This window comes from Pteronotus mesoamericanus, unplaced genomic scaffold (assembly GCF_021234165.1).
Source record: "Pteronotus mesoamericanus isolate MK-2021 breed Mesoamerican mustached bat unplaced genomic scaffold, CSHL_Meso_final contig_177, whole genome shotgun sequence".
NCBI lineage: Eukaryota > Metazoa > Chordata > Mammalia > Chiroptera > Mormoopidae > Pteronotus > Pteronotus mesoamericanus.
Window position 1 is genome coordinate 4,640,326 of NW_026555073.1, and position 14,617 is coordinate 4,654,942.

A 14,617-nucleotide genomic window follows, 5' to 3' on the forward strand; every position below is an offset into this window, starting at 1 on the left:
ACTGGATAATTTATTGATTAATGTTTTGTTTCTGTGGGGAAAATCTTATTCCCTCATTCACACATTAATTTATTCAATCATTCATTTATTATGTTTTTAAAAACAGGTTTTCTCCTATAAAAGTACTGGAAATGCAGAAATGTAAAAAAATGGGAGCCTTTTGACTATAGTCATAAGTGCTATATAAAATTCTAATGAAAAGTTAATTTTTATATATGTGGAATTTTCAGTGTATTACAGATTCTCCCATTCTCTCTGCAAAACAGATATTTTGCTTCTGATAAAATATCAATGAATCCTGAAATTTAATGTGGAGCTGAATTTCAAGGAATGACTGAAAACAAGGGCTAAATAAATTTGACTGATTATGCTTTTGTTTATTTGCACCTGTGGCTTATTAGGAGCACCTAGAAATATTCTCTTCAGTAGGTCAATTGCTGGAAGGGCAGTGTAGGCCGTCTGGATCCTGGCTGGTGATCTGGCAAAAGGAGAGTTTATTTACAAGACTAGATGACGCAATGAAAATGTTTTCTGCAAATCCATTGCTACTAGTGATGGAAAACAATTGAAAGCACATGTTTGACTTTGGGTGGGCTAAGTGTGTCAGCTTTGTGTACAATGTCAGCATGTCATGTTTCTAAGCTATAAAATATGTCTGGAAAGATAATTGCTTGTGAAAATCATACCACATGGGAAAATTGCATTTCTCATTTATTTATAATAAGTAATAACTAACTTTCCAGGACACTTTCTGTACGCCTGACTTTATGCTGGGTATTTTGCATATGTAATTACAATCTTAATAAACCCTGTAAAGCAGACACTCCTATGTCCTCCTTTTATAGATGAGGAGATTGAGTCTTAGAGAGACTAAGTAATTTGTCTAAGATTCTAGCATTTATAAGGGGTGTGGCTAGAATCTGAATCAAGTAATCTGACTTTAGAACTTGGGTGCTTAACCATTATGCCAGGCCAATTATCAATGTTTCAACTCTAATACATCTAAAAATGTATAGTTTATTATTATTATTATTATTATTATTATTATTATTATTATTATTATAGATGTGGCTTTAAGGCAGGATTTCCTCAATCAGTTTTCCATACTTTCAGCTCTAACTTTCTAAAGTAACATTTTTATACCTCAGTGTTCTCACCTAAAACTGGGAAGAAAAATATCTACCTCATAGGGTTGTTTTTATGATTAAATAATACTTGTGCTAGGTAATGTTGTATGTACCAGATAATGAGTCTCATATAAAATGTTAATACATTTAATCTTTTAAATTAATGATAATGATAATAATAAAAGTAGTTAGCATTTACTGATGAATTACTATAAACCAGTCATTGAATTAAGCACATTTTATTGATTATGTCTTTGAATCCTCACAAAAACATGATGAAGCAGCCCTGACTGGTGGCTCAGTAGATCGGTCATCATACTGCAAACTGATAGGTCAACAGTTCGATTCCCAGTCAAGGCACATGCCTGGGTTGCAAACCAGGTCCCCAGGTGGGGGTGTGCAAGGGGAAACCAATCAATGTTTCTCTCACACATGGATGATTCTCTCCCTCCCTTTCTCCCTCCCTTCCCCTCTCTCTGAAAGTAAGTAAATAAAATCTTTAAAAAATATGATGAAACAAACACTTGTATCTATTTTACTGATGAAGCCACTGAGACAGAATAAAATTAATTCAAATTATGAACATCACACTTGCAGAGCCACAATCAGAAATCCAGGAAGTCTGGTGCGTTTTTTTTAGTTACTGTAGATTGGGCCTTGCTTTTTGTGTTTTATTTTGTGGCATCCTCTTCTATTCAGTAATAGGGCAAAGGTGACCAGTAACTATGTTCTTACTAAGATCTGCACAAATACTTCTGTTATTTGTAACATCCAAACTTTATCTATTCCTTTCTAGAAGGATGCTGAAGGAAAGTAGCTTGCTGAAGGAGCAACCAGAAGGTAGTGTGGGTGGGACACAGTGAGCAAGGGAGGGAGTAGTTGGAGGAGAGAGGAAGAATGGGTATTAAAGGAACAGGATGATAACAGGGAGAGTAGCTAGGCCGCCATTGCAGTAATTACTTCCTTTATGTGACAACGGTTATATGGTTTTTATTCTACTTAGAATTTGTCTATGTGCAATTTAAAGGAATTGATGAATTTACACAACTATTCAGTAAAGCCATTGAGTTTGTTTCATTAGCTCTTTCCCATGCGGTGTGGAAGATGTTTTTATTCAAGTGCATAGTGGAGCTAGGAGACTTTTTTATAATCACATGCACTATTGTTAATATTAATTATTTTCTAGGATATCATCACCTGAACCAGGCAAATAGTTATTAGATTATGTTCCTCTACAGCCTCCACAACATAACTTTAAAGGATACACAAAGCCCCCAAAAGGGTTATTTGATGAATAATTGGACTGGGGTTCAATATGTAAAGAAGATTACCATAAAATTATACTTTTTCAAAAGAAAATGAGCCACTTCTGTACTTATTGTCAATGCCTGCAATTTATGTCTTTATCCACCCCTTACTGTCGGAATTTGGAGCAAGACCTTTGACCACTCTGTTCCAGTGCTATCAAATGTAAATCATCTATCTACTGTTATCTGTTTGTCTTCTAAAATGATTAACTGAGTTACTGCATGCAAAGTGCTTGTAACAGTGCCCGGTCGTCAGTATGCATTCAATAAGTTCTTTTCCTCCTTTATTCAGTATTCTGGTGTTTACCTTTTGCTTAGCATTTTTTTTATTTATGAGTAACAAGTTTGTTTACTTTTAAAAAGTAATAATTGAGCATCTCCTATGAAGTAGACAGTTGGTATATTTTGAGGCTAAAGAAAAATATGGCACTTACACATTTTTTAAAAATACTCATAGATAAAAATAGATATATACAAGTAAACAATCTTTTAAAGTGGTGAATATTAGTGATGCATAAGTTATTGAGTGTAAAAGTAGACCTAAACTAAGGTGAAGAGATCAGCCAAAGAATGTCTATGCATCACCCGTAGACACAGACAACAATGTGGTGATGGCCAGAGGGAAGGGGAACGAGGGCAGGAGGGAGATGAGCAAAGGGGGGAAATGGAGGACATCTGTAATAATGTCAACCATAAAAATAAAGTACAAAATAATTAAATAAATAAATAAATAAATAAATAAATAAATAAACCTGAACTATAAATCCCACTTTAGGGCTGCTGTGCTCTAGATAAGTAAATTGTATCACAATTTGATTCCTATAATCCCTCAACTTTGCAAAGAAAGGCCATGTTTTGTCAAAAGTCTGTTAAGGTATCCAGTGACAAAGAAGATTCACTTCCTCATAACAGTAAACTGCAAGATAATCATTCAATCTCATCATATCATTATCTTTACAACATTGTATATTGTCATAGAGTTTTGCACATTTAAGTGGGTATTTTGGCTTCCTCCAGGACTCACTACTGTGTAACATTGGCCCAATCACTAATGAGTAACTCCTCAAGTGGCTGAACAAAGCCCATCATTTATTTAGAAAAGCAGCTCAGCATGTACGTAATGACTCCATCTTCCAGCATATTTTGAAAAGGTTCAATGTGCCCTTGGAAGTCTTTTCTGTCAGAAAAAGATAAATATTACAGAATCTTCCCCACTAAACACTTAAAAGAAAAGAAAATAATAAGTGGCAAGATGCATATTTTATTAGGTATCTTTTGAGACCAACGGTTCAGTACATTGAGCATTAATGACAATAAGGATAAACCCACAGACAATATGTAAGCATATGATGCAGAGACTGGTAAATATGAAATGTATATGAATACCTCTTTCTTTCTTTTCCTATATATACCCATCACTATTGACTGAGAAATAATGGATTCACTGTGGCATTCTTATCAATTAAGCCATAAAATGGCACAGTATAATTCTGTAAAATACAATTTTATGAAACCATGTAATTCTGAGTGATGTGATTCACAATGAATTTCCCCCTAGGCTCAAAGAATAATGTGTATATTTTTATTCTCAATGTATAATAATTAATAACGGAATACAGGTCTAATTTAGTAAATAGGCATGATATTTTATATCTTCGTATGTAGCAAAAACAACTGTCATGTGTTAGATTTTAATTACATAGAGTAGAACTTCTGGAATGGTGGGATGAGTACATCTGTATATACACACCACCAAAACACCTAACAAAATTTGTGAAAATCATTTTTTACAGAACTCTTATGAATAAGCAAAACCTTGCAAAATGTAAGGGGTATTTGTTCAGGAAAAAACCCATTAAAACTGGCTAAGAACAGTAAGGTTTGTGATGGTTTAAATTTGTCTACCCTACCCTCCTCTCCTCAGTAACACAGTAGCATCAAAACCCAGCAGGCCTACAGCTATGATAGCTGTAAAAACCATTGGTCTTGTAGTCACTGGGGAAAGGAAACTAGGATTGCAGGGCCTGAAAAAGCTCCATCACTAGGGTCTTATCACTATTCAAACTGCTTCCCAGATCTTTGGGGAAAAAACCCCCATTATCAAAGTGTTTTTGTTTTTACATAATTCAGAGCTAATTCTGCAAAAAAAAATCTGTATCCTCGGGGTGTTTATCAAAAGCAATAAGCAGCAATTATTTAACATTACAGCTGCCTGAAGCTATGATATCTCTTGGGTTTAACAAGTATCTGACAAAAAAAATTAAATAAATGTCTGTGAAACACATAGTGTATAGAGAGTTTGGAAAACTCTGACAGGCTCCTAGGATATAGGCGGTCACACACAGGTGTAGGGATAAGTGCATTCCTAGGAAAGAATTGAGAGGGCCCAGATTTTTCACCTCTTGCTGACATTGAGCACCTGTGCATACAGGAGGTAAAGGTGATGTAAGAGTTGCGAACTACATGAGCATTGAAGTCATGCCACAACACACACAAAGACTGTTGGCAGAATGTGGAATGGTTATTGGCTTAAAATACTTAAGAAAGTGTCTGTTCAATCATTATCTGACCACTAAGTTAATCAAACAGACACTTCAGTGTCATATACAACAAATAATACAGACTTTACAGTAGTTGTCAAGGAAAGTCACTAAGCAAACAAGCAGCTACAATAACAACAATTGTATGAAATCTTAGGGGATTTCTGATTTCAGCAGTTGCACAGTAGATTGCCACATAATATTTAAAATATCCAGTTTTCAATAAAAAGATGAGATATGGAAAGAAACAGGAGATATGGTCCATATGCAGAAAAAAATAGGTAAAAAACTGCCCCATAGGAAGCCCAAATTTTGGACTTACTAGACAAAGACTTTAAATCAGTTATTACAATATGATCAAAAAAACTAAAGGAAAACATGCATATTAAAGTGAAGCAAAGTATAAGGATGACATATATCAAATAGGGAAAAAAAACATTCAAAAGACCAATACTTTTTTTCAAAAAACAAAGAAAAATTCCTTGGTTGAAAACTAAAATGACTGTAATAAAAAAATACACTATATAACCTGGCCAAGAAAAATGTTACCAGTCTTGAAGATAGGTCAAGGGATATTATCCAGTTTGAGGAACAAAGCCTGAGGGAAGGAAAGGCAAGGAGAAAAAGGGGACATCTGTAATAGTGTCAACAATAAAAATTCACTGCTGGTGGGAATGTAAACTGGTACAGCCACTTTGGAAAACAGTATGGTGGGTCCTAAAAAAATTAAGAGTAGAGTTACCGTATCACCCAGCAATCTCTCTTCCAGATCCCTATCTGAAAAATTTGAAAATATTTATTTGCAAGCACTCCCATGTTCATTGCAGCATTATTTATGGTGGCCGAGACATGGAAACAACCAAAGTGTCCTTCCCTAGATGATTGGATAAAGAAGATGTGATACAATGGAATGCTACTCAGCCACAAGAAAAGATGAAATACTGCTATTTATGACAACAAAGATAGAGCTTGAGAATATCATAATAAGTTAAATAAGTCAGACAGAAAAAGTTAAGAACCATATGATTCGCTCATATGTGAAATATAAAACTGAGATCAACAAATACAGAAAAAAAACCAACCAAACAAAAACTCATAGACACAGAAAACAGCATGATGGTTACAAGAGGGAAGGGAGGTTGGGGTTAATAAATGGTAAACGGGGTCAAACATATGGTGACAGACAAAGTTGTGACTTTGGGTGGTAGGCACACAATGTAATATGAAGATCATATATCATAGATATATACACTTGAAACATATATAGTGTTATTAACCAATTTCAACCCCAAAAATTTAATGAAAAGAAAGAAAAACATGGGTTGTTTGAAAAGAGCAAAACTGACAAAAGTTTATGTTAACTAAGACCTTGATGAACTGGACAAATGCCATAAAGTCACAGATTACCAAGACTCCCTCAACAAGAAATCAAAAATATGAATAAAAGTATAATAAAGCAATTAAATTAGTATTTAAGAATCTGTTCACAAACAGAAACTTAGACCAAGATGTTCTTTATTGTTCAATTTTATCAAAGATTTAAATAGGAAATAATCATATTATTTAACAAACTTTTCCAAAAAATTTAGGAGAATAAAATCCTTCCCAGCTCATTCTATGAGACCAGTATCACCCCTGTTTCAAAGCCAAATATATCAGGAAAGGAAAAGTACAAACCCACATTTACCGCAAACATAGATTAAAATTGAAAAAATAATGACTATCCAAATTAACAACATGTAGGAAACATTACAGAGCATGACCAAGTGAGATATGTCCTAGGAATTCTAGGTTGGCTTAAAATCCAAAAATCCAAAAAATAGCAGCAATATTAATAGAATAAATCACACAAATGACATCGTAATTTAAATAGACTCAGAAGAATCAGCTGAAAAAATTCAATAATCATTCCTGATAACAGTCTTTATAAACTGGAATAGAAAGTAACTTCTTCAACCCTATAAAGATCATGACCTATTTTCTACAAATCTATTCAACTATCCCGAATTAGAGAGCAACAAGTATTCTTATTACTAGCCTTATTACTAGTTAGACTCCAGTTATTTAAGAAGTTGAAATGAAACAATATTAAAATAACAAAATATTTAGGAAAGAAAGATTAAAGCAGATTAAAGGGCTATAGTGATAAAGAAACAAAAACTCATTTCCATTAGAGTCATATAAAGATTTGTTTTTAATGATGAGGAAGCTACTAAGTTCATTCAGTAATCAGCACTTTTCACCTTTTAAAATTGGGGGTTCCTTAAAAGTGATCCTCATGCTGGAAGGGGAGAAAGTGTGAAAGAAAGGAGTATGATCTCAAAGCTGTCACCTTTACCTCATGTCATAGACTTGCACATTCAGGACCTATGCATCTCCCAGCCTCTGTAGGCACGAAACAAGGAAGACATGCCTCGGTTAAGGCATAGCCAGGGCCGAATTTTTTGCTTGCTCCCGATATTTTGTACTGTACCTCTCTTGTCTCTCATGAGTGTATTTATGCCCTATGTAATTGATGTTTAATTGATGGACTTTTGTTTTGGTTTTGTTTTGCTTTTACCACAAATTGCATTCTCTTCATATTGCTGATTTCTGGAAGGGATATATTACAGAATAAATCGACCTTCTTGAAATTCACTGTGTAATGTTAGCCTGTGACAGTTTTAGAAGTCTGAGTTCTTGTGAGTCAATTATCATGTGAATTAACACTCAGAAGGTGAAAAGCATCATTTCTCAGTTGCTGACACAATGGGGGCCCCTTTAATGAATGTGAGCCTATCAGCACACTATTCCATCTAATCATGAAAACTAAGATGATGAATATCCTGAAGCACAGACAATCATTTTGATACTATTTGGAATCTAATAGAGAGACAACAGTTCAACTTTGGAAGTAAATCACGTGTTACTAGTTTCATGGTGCAGTTGATGCATCTACCTAACACCCTTGCCCTTTCATCTGGGACTAAATTTACTCACGTCCGTGGCTGCAACATTGTCTGAAATTTCCACCATTAGTTAATCTTTGGATTAAAGGTTTGAAAGATTTTTGTAGCTATAGAAGAAAGTTAACATATATCTTTTTTTATTTGCTATAATATCTTTTATTAGATTAGCTTATCACATTAGTGCATATATGCAGAAGGGAAAAGAGGCAATAGGATAGATACAGAGAATATTAATAAAAGAAGAAAACACCTCAGTTTTTCCAGACAGGGATTTCTGAGTTGTCAGAATCCAGACTGAAGCCTCTCAGCTTCTGGCAGTATTAAGGAAATATGAAAGACATTTGGCCCTGGCTGGTGTGGCTCAGCGGATTGAGCACCAGCCTGTGAACCAAAGGGTCGCCGATTTGATTCCCAGTCAGGGCACATGCCTGGGTTGCAGGCCAGGTCTCCAGTAGGGGGCGTGCAAGAGACAACCACACATGGATGTTTCTCTTCCTTTCTTTCTCCCTCCCTTCCCCTCTCTCAAAAAATAAATAAATAAAATCTAAAAAAAAAAAAGACATTTGTATGGGGTCACAAAATCAACAGGAGAGAGATTCTGAGAATCAAAGTGCTTGAGTCTACTGGAGGATGGTGAGGGTGAGCCTCATAATCATTGGGTACTCTCGAGGCCCCCACTGTAGAAGCTCTCCCTACACTCATTTGCATTCAAGAATAGCCTTAGCCTAATTTCAGTTTATCACTAGCTAGGCCACTGCTGTGTGCAAGCTCTAGTTTGCGAATTGGTACTTTAGTCAAAGGAGCTCTGCCCTTGTCTTTCTGGAGCTCATTTACTAGTGAGAAAAACACCTCACTTCCAGGTCCTGCCACTTTACGAAGTACTCAAAGCTGAGAAAAATTATTTCACTTCTCTGAGCTTCTGTTTTCTCATGTGGAGAATGATGATGACGATGACGATGACGATGACGATGACGATGATGATGCTGCCTCCTTAACACTCTTGAGTGCGTTCAATGGGATAAAGTTGATGAAAGAAGAACTGAGATCTATAAATGGTGTCTCTTTTTACTGAGGATAGTGGCAATGATGAAGCACTTAGTGAAATACCTGACGCATGATAAGTAGTCACTAATTAGTATCTGTTACAAGCAGTTATTATTTGCTGGATTGTGGTTTTTGTGAGTCCTAAGAAAACTCTCTTGCCATAATGAATACAGGCCACTGCTCTTGCTCCCTCATTTCATTGTCAGCCATGCTGCATCTGACAGTGATTGTCATCATTTAGTACGTGTCACAATCACCTGAGAAACTTGTAAAGAACATATCTCTTAGCACCATCGTCAAAGATTCTGCCTCAATCCTTGCAGAAATGATTCCCAACTATCTGAATTTTAGAAAAACGGCTTAAGTGACACCAATGCAGGTAGTTCTTGTACCCCATTTTGAGATAGGCTGGCCTAGACACTCTCCAGATGCTTTCTGGGGACACTGCGATTCTCTGGAGTGTTTCACCATGTCTATTCTAGCTCTTCCCAAAACCACTGTCATGCCCGAGAGAAGAAAAGCCTGGGATGGATTCCAGCCAGGATGGGGAGAAAGAATGAATAGATACCACAGGAGGAAAATGTTTGTAGAGAGCAGGAACAGACACTTTCCAATTAGGTCCATGTGGCTGCCCCTGGCAAAGTGAGCACTCAGGGGGCAACAGCGCTTCTCACACTCACTGAGTTGTGGAAGAGGCCAGGGCGCAGCTGGAGACGGTTATTCCGTGGCAAGAGCCTTGGCGGAGCTTAATGAACAAAAATGTGGTAACGCAAAACCTTGCTAATTCAGTCTAATTGGGGATCTGAATAATTTTTTTAATTAAACCTCTTTAATTAAAAAGTGACAGAATATTTGAAAGGCAGTTTTATTACAGTGAAGGAGCTACAGCAACTCGAACCAAGCTAACAAAGTATTGCCAAGTACAGGGCCTCTGGGAGCTAATGTAATGAATAGAGAATTATTTGTCATCAGGAATTTGTATGTAAATGGATTTGTATGTAAATGAATGCTTCAAAGGTGCTTAAAAACAGTTTGTTCTTTTAAGGGGTATAAATATGCTTCTGGTAATCATGTTTGCATGCTTTTACTTACGCCCACTCCCCATTCCTCCATTCGACAATCAAGCTTTGACTTCTGTTAGAATTTCTTCAAGTTTTGTTGCAAAGCTCTTGAAATCACAGCTTCCACATGGAGAATAAAAATGCCATAAATTTTTGTGAGTAAAATCAAAGCTTGACGTGGAAAGGTGTTTAGAAATCATTATGTCCAAAGTCCTAATTTGACAGATGGAGAAACTGAGGCTCATAGCAAGATTGTGACTTGCCGAAGGGCTACACGGTTGGGGTGGAGCCAGGATGAGATCCCAGATCTCCCACATTCCACAGCTGCTGCTTCCTTCTCCATGGGCCATGCTGCTACCTAATGAATGCCATTCCCTAAAAAGTATCCTGGCCAGTAATACATGTTTTCAATATGATTCTTTTGTTAAGCAGTTTCCTTTGTTTATTGTGCAGATGTAAATTAAAGTGATTCTATAGGAAGATGATAAGAGCCATAACGGTCCAAGAGGCAGAGTTCCTATTTGGTATTCAAATTTAGAACATAGAATTTGTTAATAGAATAAAACTGTGACTTGAAGATGCGGGCAAAACATACATAGAAGCAGAAATGGATGAGGTAGGTAAATGGCAAGATCCAATTGTAGCTCTTGACTTTTCGGCCAAGTTTTTTCTTTTTTTTTTTCATTTTTTAAATTTATTTACTTTTTAAATACATTTGTCTCTGCCTCCCCCCCACCTCTTTCCCTTGCCCCCTCCCTCCTTCCCTCCTTCAGCTCTTCCCCTTTGGTTTTGTCCATGAGTCCATGCTATATGTTCCTTGACTTTCCCCTTCCCTTCCCTTTCCCCGCCCCCCCCCCTTCCCTCTTGTCTCTATTGATTTCTTTTCCTTTCAGTGTTGCTGGTCATATTTTCCTTGCATCTTTGCATTGTTGGTTAGGTTCCACTTATAGGTGAGATCATATGGTATTTGTCTTTCGCCCCCTGGCTTATTTCGCTTAGCATGATGCTCTCCAGTTCCATCCATGCTGTCTCGAAGTTTAGTAGTTCTTTTTTCCTTTCTGCTGCGTAGTATTCCATTGTGTATATGTACCATAATTTTTTGATCCAATCATCTACTGACTGGCATTTAGGTTGCTTCCAACACTTTCGGCCAAGTTTTTTCTGAAAGATATATCTTCATCAACCACTCCCTCTCTCACCATTTGCTCTTTCTGTGCCTTATGACTTCTGAGATAATTAAGAAACATATTCTTAAAATAAAGGTTAAAGGAGATAAATTGATTCCAAAATATTCTGGCCATGCCACTCTTATTTAAGTAGAGGAACGCCCAAATACGAAAAGTATTTTAATTTCCACTAACCACTTGTGTTCCTATAGATCAAAGCTAGATGGCAAGGTAATTTGTCATCCAATCCTGAATACTTTTGAGATTGCAAGGGAATGCTATTAGTACTTACACTGAGATAGAAGAGACAAATTGGGACTATCCCATAGAAACGTGGTCATCTTTGAAAACTGATGGAGCGCAGTGTTAAATAAAGCAGAGTACAGCACCACCAAACTCAGATGCCCACACTGAGGTGGAAGACACAGGGATTCCATAGATGATATTATCATTTAACATTGGTTATTATCATAAAACCAAATCCTTTCTAATCTTAAAAATGCTCTCCACTTAGATACAGTAATTATTAAGGCCATGGGTTTCCATGTCAAACTTGAATTTGGGTGCCATCTCTGCCATTTATTAGCTGTGACCTTATGCTTAACTCATTTAATATTTCTAAATTTTAATCTGCCATTTATAAAATGTGGATAGTAGTAATAGCTAGTCTACAAAAGGTGCATACAACATAGTAAGAGCTTAGTAAATGAAATAACTCTTCGTATTATCATCATTATTTTCCTGATGTTAAAAAGATAAGTAGTTCATTGTAAGAGGAAGGTTATCATTTGAGAATTAAGTCACATAAACTGATATGATCAGATTTGCTTTTCATGAGATGCTGTGGAGATTTATTAGATAAGAGACAGTCAACATTTTTATTCAGTAACAATGGTGTTTGTATACCAAACAATGGTCAAAAATAATTACATTAAAATTATAGTAAAAGTGAAACCAATATCTATTATGGCTCATTGTATAAGCTTACATATACAGATTCACAAGATAACATTACCTTAGAGTTAGGTGCTAGGGGGTAAAATGTATGGCTCTTGATAAATAGCATTCTGCCTGATAAATTAGCCCTGGCTAACTGGAAGTTTGAAACAAAAGTGTGTATGTTCAACTACAGCAAACAATTATTTTTAAGATTTTATTTATTTATTTTTAGAGAGAGGGGAGGGAGAAGGAGAAGGAGAGAAACATCCATGTGTGGTTGCCTCTCACATGCCCCCCGCGACTGCAGCCCTGGCCTGCAACCCAGGCGTGTGCCCTGACTGGGAGTCGAACCAGAGACCTTCTGGTTCGCCGGCCAGCACTCAATCCTCTGAGCCACACCAGCCAGGGCAAACATTTTTAATTCTGTTTTTACTTTGGCTGTATTTTTTGGCTCTTGTCCTTTTATCATTATAATAGCCATATTGTAGCTATATTTTTTATTTTAAGGAATCTCAGTTTGTACTTTTTCAAATAAGGCTATAAATATTAATTTTGCTTAACTTACATGAAATATTGAGATGTAATTTCGATTGGGCTTTTCACTTAAATGCGCTCTATTACTTTGCTGGTATACAGATTTACATAATTTTGGTTTATGTTAGTCTGCTATAATTTTAAAACTTCTCTTCATCTCTCCAACTACCATCATCCTTTCTAGGATGACTGCAGTAGCTTTCTAACTGCTATTCCTGCTTCTATCTTGTTCCCAAAGGATCCAATCCGTTCTTTTAAAATTGTAAATAAGAGCTTTTACTTTTCTGCTTAAAACTGTACCTTAAGCCCGTTGCACTTATCATAAAGTATAAGCAGCATATCATGGTCCTACATGATCTTACTTTGACTGACCTCTCCACTCTCATATCATCCTGCCTTCGCCCTCACTCACAAATACTCTTAGATACTAAGAGTATCTTAGCTTACTCTAAGCTTACTTAGTACATAAGCTTACTTTTTCCTCAAAAACATCAATCTCTTTCTTGCCTTATGGTATTTGCACTTTCTGTTCCCTCTGTCTGGACTGCTGTTCATCAAGATCTTGCCTTGGATGGCTCTTTTGCTGTCGTTCAAATACCACTTCTTTGTAGTAGCCTCTGCTGACATCTAAAGTAGCTCTCAACACTCTGTCCCATTACCTTGTTTTATTTTCTTCTTGCCATTTGTCATGATCCGAAATTTATCTAAATATATTGTTTATTTATGCATTATCTATCTTGCCATTTTAAAATGAAAGTTCCTTGTGAGCAGGTACCTTGTCTATTTCTGTTTTCTGCTGTATCTAATTTCCTGCTGTAAAACAGTGCTTTGCACATTACAGAAACTCAATTAAATACTGTTGAATGAATGATTATAGGTAAGCAACTAACTTTTAAATAATTTATTACTTAAGTTATTAAATAATAAATAACACAAACTCATCGCCTTATATTAGGTAGGGTAGAACTTATCATTTAGTATCCAAACCAAAAAGAGATCTTTGATTATACCAAATTGTGAGATCTATAACACTGACAATGATTTAATAGAAGACAAAGCCAAGGATCTGATATCTAAAGGCTTTAAGTTGAAAAGCAAACTCAATCTAGAAACATTTTTTTAATTTTTTAATTAATTAATTAATTTTTCCAAATACATTTGTCTCTGCCTCCCCCCCACCACTTTCCCCTGCCCCCTCCCCCCTCTCCCTCCCTCAATTCTTCCCCACTTTGGTTTTGTCCATGAGTCCTTGTTATACATTCCTTGACTTGCCCCTTCCCTTCCTTTTCCCCTGCCCACCCCTCCCTTCTTTCCTCTTGTCTCTGTTGGTTTCTTTTCCTTTCAGTGTTGCTGGTCTTATTTTCCTTGCATCTTTGTTTTGTTGGTAAGGTTCCGCTTATAGGTGAGATCGTATGGTATTTGTCTTTCGCCCCCTGGCTAAACATTTTTTATTTCATTTTTAGTTCTCTGAAACTTGTCTGACATTTATACTTTTTGAAAATAATCTGTCTAGGAAAGCACAGTATTAAGTATATTTTAAATAATTGGAGTAAATTAGAATATATAGCCACTTAGTGCTTCATAAGCTAATGAACAGCGCCTGGTTCAGAATCAGGTCTTCCTGTCCTAGCGTGTTCATGTAAAACCAAAATCTTTTGACACAAAAGACTAATTTAAGTGGTATTCTTTACTGTTGATACTAGCTTGGTGTACTGTATCCTGTCTGGAACTCTGCTGGGTTTTCTTCAGCCTGTTGAGTTCTTTGGCACAGGTAAAAGTTTCAGTTGGATCAGTTCATCCTATTAAATATTGCCAAAGATGTGTTCAAATGGCAACTTAGACTCGGCATTTGTTTGACATGGCCAAAAGGGTTGGCTATTTGAGACAGCAAATGGAAAACTATGTACATCTGTCCAGACAAGCCTTCCTAATAGCTGTCAGAAAGGAAATA